This window comes from Ursus arctos, unplaced genomic scaffold, assembly GCF_023065955.2.
Source record: "Ursus arctos isolate Adak ecotype North America unplaced genomic scaffold, UrsArc2.0 scaffold_36, whole genome shotgun sequence".
NCBI lineage: Eukaryota > Metazoa > Chordata > Mammalia > Carnivora > Ursidae > Ursus > Ursus arctos.
Window position 1 is genome coordinate 2,056,404 of NW_026623050.1, and position 17,992 is coordinate 2,074,395.

The window sequence follows — 17,992 nt, forward strand, 5'->3', positions numbered from 1 at the left end:
AGATGGTAACACACTCCCTTTGTAAAGCACAACTAGAACTTTAAAAGGTGGCAATGAATCTTATTCTACACATGGAAAATATATACGTGCCTGAAGTGTGTGCAATCGATCTACCTCTGCTTCAGGATTTCTAGGTATTTTGGAGTAGTTTTTGAATTAAGACACATTATCCTATCAAGCAGTGGTGGTGTGTCGTCCCCCTAAAAGCAGTTGTCCTTGACCATTGACCTGAGAAATAGCTACATGAAGTTCTTTGCTGGTTACTGTCAAGACAGTGAAGAGCCAAGGGACCTCCTAAAAATGCAAATGGAAGAAATCTTCTGCAGCTTTCAGTATCATTCATTCATTCTGGAAAGAGTTATTAAATCCCTAGAAGTAGCTGGGCTTCACCTGAACAGCCAGTCTGTTTTCATCTCATTGACATTACAGGTTCTTTCACTGATGGCATCCCCCTTTTTTGTATAGACTGCTAGAAAGCTCAGGCCAAGTCTGACAAGGACACAAAACTTTATGGCACATATTTTCATAAAAAACAAAACTAAACTAAACTAATCTCAACCCCTGCTGGTTTCATTTTACTGTAAGTTAACAGACGTTTAGTGAGCATGAAAAATGAACCAGGTACTCTACTTGGGTTTTCTTTTTCTTTTTCCAATTTCTATATTTAATAAAGACAATTTTCATATTTTATATTCTTTTCTAAGCAATCGAATATAGAATACTAGACTCCTAATTTTTAAGGGTACAGATTGCAGCCATAAGACCACACTTCTCCAAACTAGAGAATTAACTTGCCTCAATTCCTGGCAAGAAAGATGGTTTTCTATAAATTCCAATCACATCATATGGTTTGGTGCAAAATGAACTATCTATATGCATGAAGCTAATTGCTTAATAGCCCTTCTAACATATGCTTTCTGAAAAAAAATGTACACACACATACACATACAACAAATGTACTGGGTGGAATCCTTTGCTTAAAGGTCTCTGGAGTCTTAGCAGAAAGTTGTAAGCAAACCAAGAAACTTGCATACAAAATTATTCATTTATTCTATCCTTTGAGTCGAGTGTAAGTCAGGAAGAACTATTCATCTTGGAAAACTATCTATTCTTTCTTTTAAAAGCAGTTTCCTCAGGTAAGCAAACATGAAATGTGTCAAGTTTTTCTTGAAGGATACTAAAGATGCACCTTCCTATATTTTGAAATTAATGGCAAGCATAACAGGATCAGAAATCTTTATCTGAAAAGTCATCACGGAAGCAAGTTGCCTGCTCAAAATTCTTAAAAGTTGAATATAGGTAACATACTACCATAAGTACAACTGGGAAGTCATTATAAAAAAATATAAATGCATTCTTTTAAAATAATACTCCAAATATGTCTAGATATAGAAACTATTTTTAAAATAATTTATTGTCCTTTTGATACAGTGATATTACAAAATTTAATGCTCTACTTTTAAAAGACCCTGCCTAGGAAGCTCCGTCAGAAGTCAAGATTCAACGTCTCTGTTATAGAAAAATCATCTCCCTCAAAGTTTCATGCAGAAAGCAAGGTAACTTGTATCACGGAGGTGAGAACTATCTCTTAATCATTTCTGTATCCTAACTGAATACCTGACACAGTGCTGGAAAAATCTGTAAGAATTTGATAAACAGCATTGGTTGAATAAATAAATGAATGAAATGGTCAAAGGCAATGTTAGAGATAGAAGGGAATATTATTTTTTCAGAAAACTGAGGTCATAGTTGAATTAACTGCCATTTATTTTAACTTGTGGCTGAGGAGAAAAACAGTAAGGACTAGAACCCAAATTTCTTGACTCCTCGATCAATTATTTTCCATGTCATTATTTTATTTTATTTTTCTAATGTAATTCAAGGATGACAGATTACCAAGCTTTTATCTGGATAGTCCTATGCCATAAAAAAGAATGGAGTAACTACAACACATTGGCTGAATATAATTCAGCAAATAGCTGAATATAAATGACCTTGGAGAAGAAGATCCTCTTTGAATAGAACAGGAAAATGCTGAGTGGGATGCAGGAGGAGAATGGGTATATGATAGAAGAAAGAGGAAAAAAACCCCACATCTCATAAAATGAGGGCAGGAGGGCTTGAAGAAGGGTAAGGGTCTGACAATGTGATGCTATTACAATATAGACTCCAGGCAGTTGGTTTAATGCAAAATGATTCCCTAAGAATTAAAGGTTGAGCTCTTCAAAGGGGAGATGCAGTAGAGTGGTTTCTCTTTCCCCCACTGGAGAAGTATTGGCCTCCTCAAAGGAAATAAGTTAGATTTCAAGCAATGGGGAATTTAAGCCAAATGCCCAGAGGTTCTCTAGAGAACAAAGAAAGAAAGGATAGAGGAGAGAGGTTTTGAATAACAGGTGTCATGGTGGTACAGTCTGAAGGGCGGTTAGGTTTCCAAAACCAGGAAGATGACAGTATTCTAGGGCTAGCATGGCAAAATGGAAGGCAGTAAGATGTTTTTTTGGTGTTCTTGCCTTGTGTACTAGCCAACATCTACCTAGGTTAAATTAAAAGAGGAAAAAATTTAATTAGTTCAAATTAGACACTAGATAATCAAAGATTTGACATTCCTTGATTAGATCTTACCCTTAAAAAATGACTAATGTGGAAAAAGATTATTCGAAAGTATCAATCCATTAAGATTTTTGCAAATAGATGAGTTTTGTATTGATTAATTAGGTATTTTTTTAGTCAAATATTTATTGCATGCCTACTATGTATCAAGTATTTTGCTGGGTCACTTGGCTGGCTCAGTCAGAAGAGCATGTGACACTTGATCTCAGGGTCCTGAATTCGAGCCCCACGTTGGGTGTAGAGATTACTTTAAAAAAAAAAAGCATTATCTAAATGTTGGAAATATAATGGTGAGCATTGCTCTACGCAATGTAGATAGTATTCTAATTGTACACTGTAAAAGGAAAAGAAAAATAACAACAAAACTATATCTTCTTAAAGCAAGTCAGTACTTATTTTATGCTGGGAAATGTATATTTGTTACATACTAGGATAACATGATGGCTGCTTTATTCATCCATTTAATTGAGAGAGAGAGAGAGAGAGCACACATACAAGTGAGTGGGGTGGAGGGCGAGGCGGGAGGAAGAGGGACAAGCAGACTCCAGCCACTTGGAGCCCAGCTCGGGCCTGGATCCCACCACCCTGCCAAGATCACAACTTCAGCTGCAATGAAGAGTCAGGTGCCCAACCACTGAGCAACCCAGGGACCCCATGACGGCTACTTCGAAATCCAAAGACAAAAACTCTTTTTTTCTGATTATATATTATAATTGAAGAAAGAAGCTGGAAATTACAAAAAGTATAAAGAAGAAAATTAAAATCGTCTGCAATCATACCAACACCCCCCCCTTTTAAAATTATTTATATCATTCTGGTGTAATTCCTACCAGTTTGTTTTGCAAATACACACTTGCATATGTATTTTACCAGACTAAACTCATATTGTATAAATATTTTCAATTTTTTCTTTGTTTTTTTAAGTGGGCTCCACTCTGGGGCTTGAACTCACAACCCTGATCTCAAGACCTGAGCCAAGATCAAGAGTTGGATGCTTACCCGCCCAGATGCCCCTAATTTTTTCTATTCTATGAGCATGAGTAATTAAAATTTCTTGAAAATTATATTTAATGTCTGAATTCTATTGTATCATTCTTTTTTCTTTCCAGATTCTAGCCAAATCTATCATTCACTGAATAATCCATCCTATCTACATTATTAGCAGCTTCTGTCATATCTGGTTCATAGAAATGTAGGGTTAATTTTGTGTTTATCTCTTTCATTTTACTAATCTGGCTGCAGCTGTACCATGTCATCTTAAACATTGTATTGCTGGAAAAATATTTTCATATTTAATAGGTCATATCACTTATCAATATTTTGAATACTGTCCTTTGCTATTTCGAATCCTAAACACTTTAGATTAATTTCCTCACATTTCTAAGATAACCCCCTAACACTAGAATTCTGACTGATGTGCTAAAGTTATACCTGAACGTTAAATGCCATCTTTACAATATTCCCATTCAGAAGCTTTAGTCTTGTATGTTATACAGGAAAGTTTTGTAATTCCTTCCAGACAGGGGTCTTGTGCAATTTTTAAGAATATAACCAATTATCTTATAATTTTGATTATCATATGAACTCCCTCTTTCCTACCCCCAAATCAAGATATTATTGGTGGATGAAAAATTTAAAAATATATTATTTATATTGTATCCTGCAATTTTAGTTAATTCTCTTTTTAGTTCAAGTAGTTTGCCAGTTGATTCCCTGGGATTCTCCATGTGAGAATATACTCAACACAAATGTACACTGACTTAAGGCAAGAGTCTGCAAATGTATTAGAAAAAGTCATATTATATAAGGCCATTCCTATTATCCCAATTTACTATATCCTTCTGAAACAGGAAGAGTAAGCCCTGGGCAATTTTAGGTATATTTGACCTAAATTATATTGTATGTGATTACACATTTCATGTAAGCGATAATTGGCTCTTCTTTTTTCTAATAAATCTTAGCAGTTCAGTGCCTTACTGAATTGTCTAGAACTTCCAGAATAATCTTAAATTATAGTGCTATTGCTAGGCGTCTTTGACTCGTTGCAGGTGTTGATGTGGACTGTGTCTGCTATGTACGATATAGAGGCTGTTTCCTGGGCACATTTGAAAGGCCCTCATCAAGCATAACCAACGAATAGTAGCTGCAGTAACATATTAACGCCTAATGGTACTGGGAAGACACTTCTTTGTTTCCCGAAGTAATGTCTGGATTTATCAGGATGTTCAAACAAGCTTCCATGCTAGAAGTGCTCAACACAAATACATTTTCACTTAAGGCAAAAGCCTGTAACTCTTTTAGAAAATGTTGTATTATTTTAGCCTGTTACCTTGACCCAACTTATATTCTTTGGAGACAGTGTAGTCTAGCCTTAAGCAATCATTGGGTGTGTTTCAGCACTAAAACAGCTTCTGAATATCATTTAGAGCTCAATGAATTTTATCAGTATTTGCATTCTTTGGTAAAGAAACTTTCTCTAAGATCACATGACACAATTCAATCTAATAAAATTTTTACATGATTTTCAGTACCTGGTCATTCAGTGACAGGCCAAGTTTTGCTCACAGGCTGATCCAGTTCAGCACTCACAAATAACCAGCACAAAGAAATACTTTATTTCTTCTTGGCTTTAACCAAGTCAATGTCCTGAGAGAGCGCGCGGTGCTAACATACCTGAGCACTTCAGCGAGAAAGATGGAAAATCACTTACGGGCTCAAATAAAAAGACTGCTTTAGGGGAAAAAAGAGTCTGGAAAAATCTGTCGTGGGTACATAGCTCTGCTGAGCAATTCTTTTCCAAGTCTGTGGGCAAATGAAATACAATTTTCTTCCACTTTACATTATGGGAATAAAAAGGAAATATTAAGAGGTTTTTTTTTTTTTTAAATATACATATCTCCAAATTTCTGTAGGTAAAGATTGTTAGTAGTATCTCATGTGTTTCAAATGTATAATTATTTGATTCAGATGCCTTCTTATTTTCTAAAATTCATTTAAGCAATTTGTGCTCTTTTTCTGCCAAAGATTTCATTAGATTCACAAACAGAACAATATAACACGTTAAACAAGGCGTGGTAATCTTTTTCAATCCCACTGTGGAAAAATGTATAAAAAAGGCAAATTATTTCTAAGCACTTCCAGGGTGCCACTATTCTCCATTTGACCCATGTTAAATATTCTCATTACAATTACTTCAAATGAATACAAAATCTCAATTTAATCCCAACCCTAGGGAAATGAAACATACCGCTCGGAGATGAAAGGCCTAATGTTACCTAGTTATCTGAATGCACTGCATGTTCTTAACATGGATCATAAGCAAACTGTATTTTAATAACTCAAATCATTGCACATTCACAACAATATCTAGCTACCAAATAAATGTCATAAACCTGATAATGCAGAATAAATAAACAGAAACCTGCATATTTTAACTGTTGAATTCAGGATGGAGTCCCACATGGTTCATGTCGATAATTCTCAAAACTCTTAACTTTCTCTTAGTAACATAACCAATTATATTAATTACTCGGTAGGAGTTCATTGACAATGAAATCTAGGGCATAGCTTTTTGATTATCTAACAGCACAATTTTTGTTAATGTCAGCCATCTCCTTGTTATCTTTTAAAAATTCTACTTTTGCGTTAATTGTCAGACTCTTGTGTAGTCTTTTGGTGAAAATTTTACATTATGTTTTCAAAAAGGAGACCTGATTTCAATTAACATTTCCTTGACAAGGTATAACAATATTGTACATCTAAATTTTTATTTATTTTCCCTTTCATTGTTGGCAGTCCCCTAAGCTTGAAAACATTTTTCTTCTCTCTGATTTGACATTTGGCAAACATCAATCTTTCTTGTACTTAAATGCACCATGGTTGACAGGCTGCTTTGTTCAAAAACTTCAGCTTATATACTGCCTTAGTATGCCAAAATTTATTTCTTTATTCACAGCATGATCAGTTACTATCATCCCATCTTCAGAAATTAAGTAGGTAGCCTGAAAACAAATTTAATTTCCTGACAAATTTGATTAGATCAAAGTCCAACTGACTAGGGAAGAAATTTAGAAATTTATTATTAAGCACCTTTTTAGTGTTTCTTCTGTAAGAGTATTACGTCTTAAAAAGAAGATTCATTGGATAAATATTCCAGTGTTCTTAAAATATTATAAGGAAAATTTGCTTCCAAATAGGTCTTGCTTGTTTAAGACACAATTTTAATACTGTTTGTCTTTAAATAATTTGGGGCCATATGAAATTTTTAGGACACAAATTAAATTCTGAGGTTTAGACTTCATGTTTTATTTTTAGGAAGGTATGGTCTTTTCTGGGGGGGGCAGAGAGGATGGGTCATGCCCAAAACTATAGATAAGAACTTTTAAGAGAAAAACCTTACCAAAATACAGCGAAAAGAGTCATTCGTTTGCTGTATATGTGATCGAATATTTTTAGATATTTGCTCAGTTCTACACATTCTTTTCTTCTTTCCATCAGTGGGAAGATATAGCAAACCTTTTCCAAATATACAAAATTGAAAAGAAGAAAGGAAAAATAAAATCTTAAAACAACAACCACATAACAACGTAACTACATTGCAGTGTTGCTTGAGAAGAAGTTTCCTGTTTGATGATCCAAAGAAATAGCTGATATGTCTTTCTGTTTTTGTTTCTGTCTCTCAGTGTGTGAAAGAGCACCAAAGGAGGAAGGAGAGAGCAGGAGAGACAAATATCAGTAATGCGAACATTAGAACGTATCGGGGAAGGGTAAAGGCTGCAAATGTAGATGCAAAGATCAGAGTAAAAATTATCCCCAAATTTTATTCAAAAGCACTCATGTATGTGACTTCATAAATGAAGGAAATAAAAGGCTTTAGTGACCAGAAACAAAACAAAACCCTGTGCCTTTTATACTACCGAGACTGATTTTTTTAAAGAAACAGTAAATATGTGTAGAATGTTTCAGACTCCACTTCACTTCAATTAGTGCTGGTCTTTTTCCTGGCTTACGATTGGTCCTAAGATTTCTATCAGAATATTATCTACGCCATTTTAATCAGTGTTTCTGAAACTGTCTCCTGTGTTGGAGAAATCTGGAATCGTCAGGGTGTATTTGGTTCATTTGTATTTGCCAGGGCATTAGGAAAACAAATAGTGCTGTTTTGCTCTCAGTCATAGGGCCGACAATCGATCTTGAACGGGATAGGTCTAAGTTACCATGTCCTCTTCTTGGCTCACTGAACGCTATTGCACAGTTGTTATTAAATAAAGCTTGGTCGGTTCCTTCTTTCAATATGATTACATAGTCTGTATCTATAAGAACTTTTTAAAAAGAGTGATCTTTTCAAAACTTTAGCTTAAAGCTTCTATTTGGTTCATGGGATCACACTCTAACTTTGAACCGAACTCTAGGTTTCCAGACGTTTGTGGTGTACAGCATCTTCTCTTGTTTATCAACCAACAAACACTGAGCTCTCAATATGTGTAAGGCAGTTGGCTAGACACTGGGAATTTAGTGGCGTCAGTCAGTTATAAATTGACAAATTTATAACTAAATGTAAAAGCCTTTAAGTTTTTATGCTTTTGTAATTTTTTCACAGTAACAAATTCACAAATTCAAAAAAACCCCCAAAACCAACAAACAATGCTGTTAGATAATGTATCCTAAATTTTAGTTAGGAAAAAATGGTCACTACTTTTAAAGAATTTACAATACTTTCTAAATAAAATACAAAGTAACCTGGAGGTACTGTCAGACAGTTTTATACATAGTATTTAAATACATAGCAGGCTTTCAATAGTAGGGGTTGATATCATTTTAAAAATAAAACAATGGCAAGAGAAGTTGGGGAATGATTCAAACTATCATTTTTTACTTTGCAATTGCAAAAGCATTTAAACAATGCAAAAGTATACACAGTAAAAAGTGAAGACCTCTTTCCCACTGGATTTCATTTATTTCTACTAGTGTAAATGTGATTGTGGGATGGCGTCAAACATTTGTGAGGACAGTACATTAACTTTACTATACCGGCAGTAACCCTTCCTCAAATGACTCAATTTCAAATTGAGAAAATGAAATATAACTAGAACTTGAGTCATATCATTCTGTCCTTATGTTCACACTTATATTAGAACATAATTTTAAACAAATCTATTGGGGGTAGACATTTATGCAAGAGGCAAATGTATAGAGTCTTTAAGACTACCCCTTCCCTCTCTGCCTCCCACAGGAGGTGATACTGGTGAAGAACCGTTACTTCATTCACTTCTGGAATCCTATCTTTAACTTACTAACTGCTCCAAAAACTGTTCTCAGCTTTAAAATCCTCAAGATTGAACTGATGGCTTGGTCAGAAATCAGATAAGTAAACACAAAGACTTAGAAAGAAAAATGCCCATCATGTAAAATAAAGTATCAACTGAAAGGTAATTAATGCTATAATTCACACATTGATATAATTAAATGGATACATGGTAACTGAATAAATTACTTAATTTGCCAGTTACTGTAGAAATTAAAGTATTAAAATTCAGAAGTCAGAGTCCCTGTGATATCATTACACAATAAATATTTGGAATATTTCCATCTATCAATAATGCCATCTGTCCTATCCAATACAAATGGACTACAACCCATATGGACCCTTTCCCCATTGATTACTCTGATGAATGAGATAGCAAAACCACTCATGAAACCATCATATTATATGACACTGTCATTAAAAAGATATGGAGAAAGGAAAAACACAAGATGATACTTAATTTGAAACTGTCAAGTCAATTTAGTAAAGTTTTAACAACCAACATTATGATCCTAAAAAGTATCAGCATGTTGAATAATATTATGTCAGTCTGTACTCTCCTAGCACCTTCAAAGAAAACCAAAGAACCAAAAAATTTCTGGAAAGAGTATAATAGCTTATTATGATACGTTCGTATTAGTAATTACTCCAGGAAGAATATACTCAAATATCCTTTCAGGCATAAGTAATTAAATTAAAAACACTTTTCTTTCACTTTATAGAAAATTATAAAATCATCATTTAGCTTCTGATAGCAAGTCATTTTTAAAACAAAAACTAGATACATTCCTTATATCTTAGAATGCTGGCCATAAATTTCAGCTCTGCAAAATGATTTTTCCCAACCTTATTTTCTTCTTAGCTATAAATGCATTCTCTTATAACAGCAAAATAATTACATACAATGATTCTGTAGCAAATTACTGTAAGCAGTACCTAAACTGACATTAGCTAAGCAGGAAACTAAATACCACTAATACTCAAATTTTCAGCTTGATATGGTAATTTACATTACATTTAGTTGTAAAGTGGGTATGGTTGGCATGCTTTGAGATCACCTTTATTTTTCAAGATCTGTAAAGATGACCAGTATTTATTTTGCCCCTTAGCCTCACTGAAAATATGGTACAATCTTCCCGTGGTGCATCTTTTTGAAAATTGGGACTTAACATCTGCGGATAAGTGAGAAGAAATACATGATGAATAAATATTTTTATTCTATATTAAAACTGAAGCTTAGCTTATATAATTAAAATTTTTATATCATCTTATTTTTAGTTCGCACTGAATACCAAACGAAGCCACTAGGGGCGTGGGGGAGGGGGAAATCTGTGAAATAGCTCAAATTCAAATGTGTCAGCCACAGCAAAAATAAAGCACAAATCCAGGAAATATTTTCCTTATCAGTTGGAAGCTCAGATATTAGAGCTGTAGAGCCTGTTAGATTCAGAGAAACTGCAAGTGTAATAATCAAGTAAGAGGGAGCTAGCACGGACTGCTGGCAAACTCCACCTTGTTATCAGGTGTGGCAGTGAGCAGACACCTTCATGGAGACAAGGCACCTTCAAAGCAAAGTTGGCCAAATCAGTAACAGCCAGCATCTAAGGAAATACATCCACTTCTACAAATATGAAAGCACATAAGTTTAAGACAGATTTCAAGTTCGGGATTATTATCTGTGACTGTACCAGTGTCACATGACTTTAATTGTATCTTTGCATTATAGTTTAGTATCTGGCAGTATGAGGCTTTCTTATTCATCCTCCTCTCCTTCCCTATATTCCTCCTTCTTCTCTAGTTTCTTCTTTTGGTAAAAATTTCCAGGCTATTTTTGCCTGCTTTCTTCTTCCGTATCTACTTCAGAATCGTTGTGTTAAGCTAATCGCTGTGTCTCAAGTCTTTGAGACTTGATTTTAATGAAATTAAGTTTATTTAAAAAATAAAAACTATTTAAAACCATGTATCTTTAAATCATTTCCATTCAGAAACATGCTGCATCTTTTCAATTTCTCAAATCTTCATCCCGCCATAAAGATTTACGGTTTTCTTTATAGAGGTCCTGAAATTTCTTACAGTTTTTTGATGCTACTGTGCGTATTGTCTTTTTTCCTCCATTCTCTTTTTAAATTGGTTACTGCTGATACTTAGAAAGTAAAAGATTTTTTCATAATTCCTTTTCAACTAGCAGCATGATGAAGCTCTAAACTTTCTAAGACTCTTGCTAGTTTTACTGGTTGTTCATGTCTCATAGATTTACTAGGTAGATAATAATACCACTGCAAGTAATGACGGTATTTCCAGTGTAACTTTTAATATTAACAGAGACCAGATTCTTGTAAATTCCAATCATCAGCTTAATCTATTATTTATTTTAAAAATCCATCATTTTCTGATGATATAATAGTATAAATAATGGTACATTCTAAATTCAGTATATTTCAGAAATGGCTTTTGATGTCAATGGGGTAAGTAGGAGTTACAACCTCAAAGCAGGGTACAGATGTCATGCTGAAAAACATCATCTCTGTTAAATATTTTAGAAGAGTGGATAGAAAAGGCCTTTTTCAAATGTCTTTAGAGAAATAAGATAAAATGTACCCCAAGTGAACAAAATATCAGAAAGATAAACTCCCATTTCCAGAAAGTACAGTATACCAAATGGACAGAAATGTTTCTAATCAGAGTATTTTCCACATTTTCTAAGAGCTCTGAGCTGCTCTGAAACGAGTCTTAACTTATTGCTTTGGAGAATTAAGATAAAGTTAGTGATGACTATAACTTTCTATTAAGCAATTTTCTTTCTCAATTGTGCACAGCCACTTACGCAGCAGAACATAACAGCTCAATCAAATCTTATTATGCCAGATTTAGTTCAAAGCGTTAAGAAATGCACAGAGAAAGACTTGATATTGTCTGAAGAAAACCTTTTCATAAATTGCTCTTTTGTAGACTAGAAAAAAAATAGATACTGTAGGTACCTTTTTATGTGTCGTTAAGTTCTTCGGCCAGAAATCCAGAGCAGTTGCAATGAACTTGCTGCCCGTGATGTAACAGTGAGCCATGAGAATGTGGTGAGGTCCAGTGCCTCTACGCGTGGCCTCCAGAATGTTCAGGGTGTGGTTTAAGGATACGGAAGCTTCTGCTTGTGTTCTACCACTCACAAGTTTCATTGTGCAAGGTGTTGGTTTAATTTCCCTCGCAAGGTACGAGACTTCTCCAACCTAAAACATGAGAAGGAAATAAAGGTCCGAAACAACAAAATATACTTCTCTCCTTATTCAAGCTATTTCCAAGTTTTTACTCAATGGGGAAAAAGAAGATAATAATAATAACGGTGAGTTAGAATTTGAGAATTAGAAGTAATGTATATAAAGTATTTGTTTTATAGAGTTTAGGCTCAGGGTGGCAATCGATATATGCTAGCCATCATTATTATTTCTAAATTAAGATTTCAAACCTAATAGGTGTAGCTCTCAGAAATTAACCACTGCATTTGTTTTACAGAGTGACAATAATATGAGGATGAGTAATCTTATACACGGAGCATTAAAAGAAAAAAAAAGCTCTTTGGGTATGTGTGATTAACACTTTTAAAATATTATATGTCTTAATGTCCTGGACACAGATATCACTAGGGTATTATTCATTCTTGAGAAACATCTGAAATTAGATTAGGAGAAAGACCTTGTTTTGATGCTGTGTGTCCCTCAAGGGTGGCACTGTGGTTCAATGGTATGAGGGGCTGTAGTGTTTGGGTCCTAAAAGAGGGTTTTTAATATGTCTCTGTAAAGTTGAAAATGGATTTGCACCTTTCTGTTTCAGAGACTAAAGGCGCAGTATTTTTGGCTCCTAACAGTTGATAGATAACATTTTTTCTGTAGATCATTCTCTATAATTGGACATGAATTATATGAGACCTTTTTACAAAGCATCTGCTTCCTTTTTCTGTCGAGACATCTACGAGATCTTGCTCCAAAAGAGCAAGGAGGATAATAAAGGCTCTTAACTCTTTGATTTTCATAAAAATTCTGCGAATTTTTTTCACTACTGGAAAAAGTAAACATATGAACATATATACTGTTCAGTATATAGAGATGCCAAATACAGAGTGGTGTTGAGTAAAAACTTTTTTTTTCCTTCCCCATTCCTGGGGTGTGTAATTTCTTTAATAGAGACTTTGCTGAACTTCCATCGCAACTAAAAATTCCTCAGTATTAAAGCTCAGTGAAAAGAAATCTCAGTGCCTGGAAGACAAGGCAATCAAATCATGTGACAGTCCCATATGCAACTGCAAATCTGTCCTCATAACTGTCTGTAGAGCTCACAAAAGAGTCACACATGTAGCTATTGGAAGAATATCTTACACAATTTGGCACACAAGTTCTAAGATTAGCAGCTGAAGAGGGGGAGGAGGAAGAGAGGAACATAATAGATTAACTGACACCCATCCACTATCTTTCTAAATTGTTCGGAATTTAAAAATATTATTTTGATCAATCTATATATACACCCACAAATTTGAAAGAAAAATGCAAAGCATGTTGTGGTTGAAAGAACAAATGGTTTTTTAAAACACACACACACACACGCACACACGCACACACACACACTATGAAGTATATGTCACTGAACAAGGGAGTCCAGCCAGCTCCCAAGTGGCATGATAACATGATGAAAAGCAATCCAGGATGCTGTGAATCAAAAAGGCATGGGTCTATTTTTAAAGAGGTCTGTGTCTCCCTACCCTGTGTGCCAAGTGTAGTTTTTCTGGAGAAGTCCAGCCTCCAAAGTAGGTGAGCTTCTAGATGTTCCAGGAGATAACTACCCAACATTTGACCGCCTTCTCCCTTTGTAAGTCTTGGGCTCTCCATGCATCATCCATGTTAATCACTAGGCAAACAGAAGAGCTGTCCAACTAGTTCACTTCCCCTATTCTTGAACAGATTGTTTGAGACATAATATGAATACTAATTAATGATAAAATATCTGTGAGTGTTTTGAAATATGGACAAAGATAGCACTTTGAGACAGGCGCCCAGATAGATCTTATGCAACAAGCCCCACTGGTCATATAAAGGGTCAGGGTACAACTCAGAGATATGAGAGCAAAATTGGCAGAGTTCTTGGCTCCAATACAGTGAGAGACTGTGGACTACTTTTTCGTTTTGTTTTTTGAAGGGGTGTTTCATTTTCTTTTTAAACTTTTCCCTCTGTTAAATTGGAAGAGTATAAAATGAAAACTCCCTTCACAGACAAATGGAGAGAAAAGCAGTCAGAATTCTGTTAAAGGTCAACTGGAGTAGATAGAGGAACAAGACTCCAACATGTCTGACCCAGGATTGTGGGTCTGGGCTCCGCAGCAAAAGAAGTACAAGCAGCTTGGGTCTGACCCAGTGCTCAGTGCCAGAGGCTGCCTCAGGCTCTCTGATGCAAGGGCTGAGGAAAGTCATTTAAAAGAATATGATCCCTCTTCAATTCTCATTTTACAAATAGTTCTCTTAGTCTCAGAGAAGTGTACCCACAGAGATATAGGAAATACAATTTTCTATTACAGAGAAAGCATATTATTAGATTCAATTATGAAGACGATTAAAATAATATCTTCTGTATTAAGAACCTAAGCTACTGCCAAAACATATTATCTCCCCTCCTTTCCTTCTAAAACTGAGTATTGTACTTTCTCCTTAAAACCTGTGTAAGTTGCCTCATCTGGTCTCAGAAACTTTATGCTTTAACACACTAGTCTTTGTATTCTTCCCTAATCTTGATAGCTAACATGAATGCTTAAGTAGTGCTTTATAATCTTGGGACTTCACCAATTGTAATTTGTTCTAATGCCAAAGAAAAGACAAGAGGATAATCCAAAATTAAATATAACAACAAAATAATTTATATTTGACCTTAGAGTTGTTTTTGAATTGAATTTTACCAATGGATGTATAAAGTATTAGAGAAATTCATTTGTCTCACTCAAAGAAATGACAATGTTTCATGAAAATCTGATGTGGGAAAGAATTAAAGTTGACCACAGTCTGTATTTCATGTTCACTCAGTCCGTATCTGTCTGAGAATTAGATATGGATTCCTACACTTTTCTGGAAGTAGATGATACTTTCCAAGACATGCTCAAGGCTTGCCATGTTCCAAACCTTCTTGGAGACATGAGAAATGATCAATTATTTGCATTTTAAAGGTTTTCTTGGAGTTCAACTAAATCTAGAAAGAAGAGAGATGTCAACAAATTTGTCATTATCAAATGAGATGCTGTTAATAGTAGTTACTTAAAATGACAGTAAAGTAAGTCCATAATAAAAAAAAAAGAAGATGCATAATAAAGACAATTCATTGTGGACATGAATTTTTATGATACCACACATTTTTATGCTTGTTTACATTTATTCATGTTTCTCTTCATAGGTATTCATCTTTCCCCCAACCTCCACAGTAGACCTGTTGTTAGTGTGTGAAGGGTACAGCAAGAACTTTCTTAAATACTTAGGAAAAAAAGAGATATGAAAATGCCTTCTGAGTTAATTGGGAAAATATACACAGTGTTCTGGAGCAGGTCTTTTCCTCGTGATTGATTGTTAGGGTTGGCCTGACCCCTTGACTTGAGACTTAACATTTCATACCGGGTCTCAGTTCCCCAAAGCCATCTCACCTAGAACTTCTCACCTGGACCTCCCTTTATGTCACACAGAGGTCCAAGGCTAACTGAAACACCCGCCCCTATATCTAGGCCCTGTGCCTGAGATAAAAAACCAGGCTGACTTGGATCTCTGCTTACCTAGATGGAAAGACAAACAATAAGCTTAGAAAAGACAAAGACTGTGTCATCTAATTCTCTTGTGCATTCCAAGTATCCTCATGGTGACGTTATGTTATCCAGTAAATACTAGAAAGGGTGTTATCCTCAGAAGTGACAGCTAGCATACCAATTTACATAGAGATACTCTGAATTTACCAAGAGTGCTATTAGAACTTTCGAGTTGGTTGGGTTTCTACCTTCTAAGTATATGAGAGTAAAATAGAAGTTAAATCAGTTTTATAAATAGAGTTGGCATATAGAATCATTAGGAGCAAGAAGTGTGTAGGAAAGGACTTTTACCTTCTCATGTTCTGTGGCTTAGGCCCTAAAACTTGCAATCTTCCTTGAGTCCTTTTTCCTTTTACTGCTCATTTTCTATCTCAGGAAATCCTGTCAGTTACACCTTCAAAATATATCCAGAATCCAACCACTTCTTACCAAGTTCCCTGTTACTGTCCTGATCCAAGTCACTATCATTTTTCATATGGATTATTGAGATAATTTCTTAATTGGTCCATCTGTTTCTACCCTGGGGAAAGTCCATGCTCAAGCCAGTGTCCAAGTGATACTCTTAACATACAAGTTACATCCGGTCAGTCCTCTGCTGAAAACCCTCTTGGCTTCCTATTTCACTCAGAGTAGAAGCCAAATTCCTTCCCCAGGTCTGTAAGACCTGGTACAATCCTTGGCCCTCTCCTTTTTACCTCTATGGCCTTGCCTTCTAGCATTCTCTTATAAATTGACTTTGCTTTGGTGACATTAATCTCCTTGCTACTTCTCAAACAAGCCTGAAACCTTGAACACTTCCACTTTATCATGTTCGTACTGGCTGTCTCCTTGGCCTAGATTGCCCTATGCTGGTGACCTCCTTTGCTAAATCCTTTAGTTCCTTCAGGTCTTTGCTCAACTGATGCCTTCTCAATGGGACCATCTGTGAGCACCCTATTTAATGTAACATCCCCTTCCCCCCTATATCCTTACCTCCATTCGCCATCTCCCTTACCCAGTCTATTTCTTTGTCTCCTCCTATTAGCATGTAAGTTCCATGAGGGCAGCAACAGAGAACCCAGCACATAGTGAGGAGTGTTCGATGAATATTTGCTAAAAGAATCCATTTCAGAAGCAACACAGTGAGGGGCACCTGGATGCCTCTGCCATTAAGCGTCTGCTTTCGGCTCAGGTCATGATCCTAGGGTCCTGGGATCGAGCCCCACAGCGGGCTCCCAGCTTGGCAGGAAGCCTGCTTCTCCCTCTCCCACTCCCCTTGCTTGTGTCCCCTCTCTCACTGTCTCTCTCTGTCAAATAAATAAAATCTCAAAAAAAAAAAAAAAAGAAGCAACACAATGAATGATAAGGGAGGGTTTTTGCCAAGAACAAATATTGAAAATCATGAAATACTGTAAAAACAAAAATACTGTAAAAATTGAACAAAGAATAGGAATATCCCTCTACTTCCAGTGGATTTATACAATTCCTTCACTTAAAATAAACCGAAAATTAAGGAAAAAGGCAAACCATACTTTCATGCTTTATTTTAGATGAGCACAGAGCACAAAGAAAATAGGTAACAACTAGGCGAGGCACTAGTTGTTATAGAATAAGAAGTGTTTGATTGAAAAAAACATTAGAATAACTAACAGTCTGATACAATAAAGGACTGACCTACACATGCTAAAAACAGTAAAATATGAAAATTTAATTCAGGATTACATACCACATATTAAGTGTCAACTGTGATCATTCCAAGGATATCTGAATAAGAGTTTAACCTGATATTAATGGTCGAATTTTATTTAAAATTTCTAAACTTTATCTTAAGGAAGAGTATAAATCAGTGTTTCACTTCTACCTAGTTTGAGTACAAATGAGTTCTGTAGAATCTGGGACATTATCCCCAACACCTAGCACAGGATCTATGTTATAAACACATAACAGGGACTCAGTAAATGCTTATTAACTAATAGAGATTGCACAAGTCAACATACTTCTTCAGTGTGGTAAATTCGTCTTGTTCCTTCTCTGTGTTAACTGTAGAGCTTCCAATGGCATCTCAGTAAAGGGGGAAAGCCAATAAAATATCTGTTGTATCTGCCTGTCTCATATATAAGTAAAGGCAATAAAACAGTGAGAATTGGCCAGCTTGCTCTTCTAAAAACTTATTATTAAATGATATAAATATATTTTCCTTCAGCCAGTAGGGTAATGGGCCCAAGATCAAGTGGGATATGAGGCAACCCCCCCCCCCCCAAACCACAGGCTTTCTAATCATG

At 35.4% G+C, this 17,992-nt stretch overlaps 1 protein-coding gene across 6 annotated transcripts in view; it reads right to left on the reverse strand.

The window, feature by feature from the left end:
• DPH6 (diphthamine biosynthesis 6) overlaps window positions 1–17,992 on the reverse strand; it is a 428,870-nt gene that overhangs the window by 141,395 nt on the left and 269,483 nt on the right. For all 6 annotated transcript variants that reach the window (XM_057306216.1, XM_057306211.1, XM_057306212.1 and 3 more), the window contains one exon: window positions 11,893–12,135. The gene's annotated coding sequence lies outside the window, so the exon portion shown is untranslated. The remainder of the gene's footprint in view (window positions 1–11,892; window positions 12,136–17,992) is intronic.